This window comes from Cynoglossus semilaevis, chromosome 1, assembly GCF_000523025.1.
Source record: "Cynoglossus semilaevis isolate Cse_v1.0 chromosome 1, Cse_v1.0, whole genome shotgun sequence".
In the NCBI taxonomy this organism is placed as follows: Eukaryota; Metazoa; Chordata; class Actinopteri; order Pleuronectiformes; family Cynoglossidae; genus Cynoglossus; species Cynoglossus semilaevis.
In genome coordinates this window covers 2,318,193-2,318,905 of record NC_024307.1, presented here as the reverse complement: position 1 = coordinate 2,318,905, position 713 = coordinate 2,318,193, and positions in this window count along the sequence as shown.

The window sequence follows — 713 nt, the reverse complement described above, 5'->3', positions numbered from 1 at the left end:
GTGGAGTCGCTCATGCTAGTCCTTCATCGACAAGAAACGAGCGCACGGCCCTCCAAGTGTTCCGTGAGCCGGGACTTTGAACACGCCAGCGCATTAGTGCTCCTAATCTGGAGGAAGAAGAAGAAGAAGAAGAAGAAGAAGAACAGGAGGAACATCTGCAGAGCCCCCATAATTATATCTGAAGATGTGGAGATGAAGAAGGGGGAGGGTGAGGGGAGGGGGAGAGTGGGGGGGGGTTGAGTTCTGACTGTGAAATGACTGCCAGATTTCTATTTGTGCGTCTTGAAAGGCCTGTGTCTGTGGGATGAGAGCTCTGGTGAATCAAAGCAGCGCTGGATAAAGATCTCTGGAAGCCCACGTCTGTAAACAGGCCCATAAAAGCGGGCTGTGGGCTGGAGCGCCGCAGAAGAACTTGAACGTCCGCCCACCTCCAGTAAAGCCTGAGCTTCTGCCGGCGTCGGTTCCAGCGCCGTGCGCGGCCAGGCTCGCGGCGCTGCCTGTCCGTGGTTTGGAGCGCGGGTCGTCGCGTCGTGTCCTCGGTCACGCAGGAGTTCTGGTTTCCTCCTCGTTAGGGACCACCACCCAACTCTAACCCACCCCCCCCCCCCCCCCCCCCCCCCCCCCCCTCCCCACCCCCCCCCTCCTCCTCTCCCCCCCTCCCTCCTCCACAGTGGATTCACTATTGAACTGGCCTCTGCGCTGACAGTCGTGTT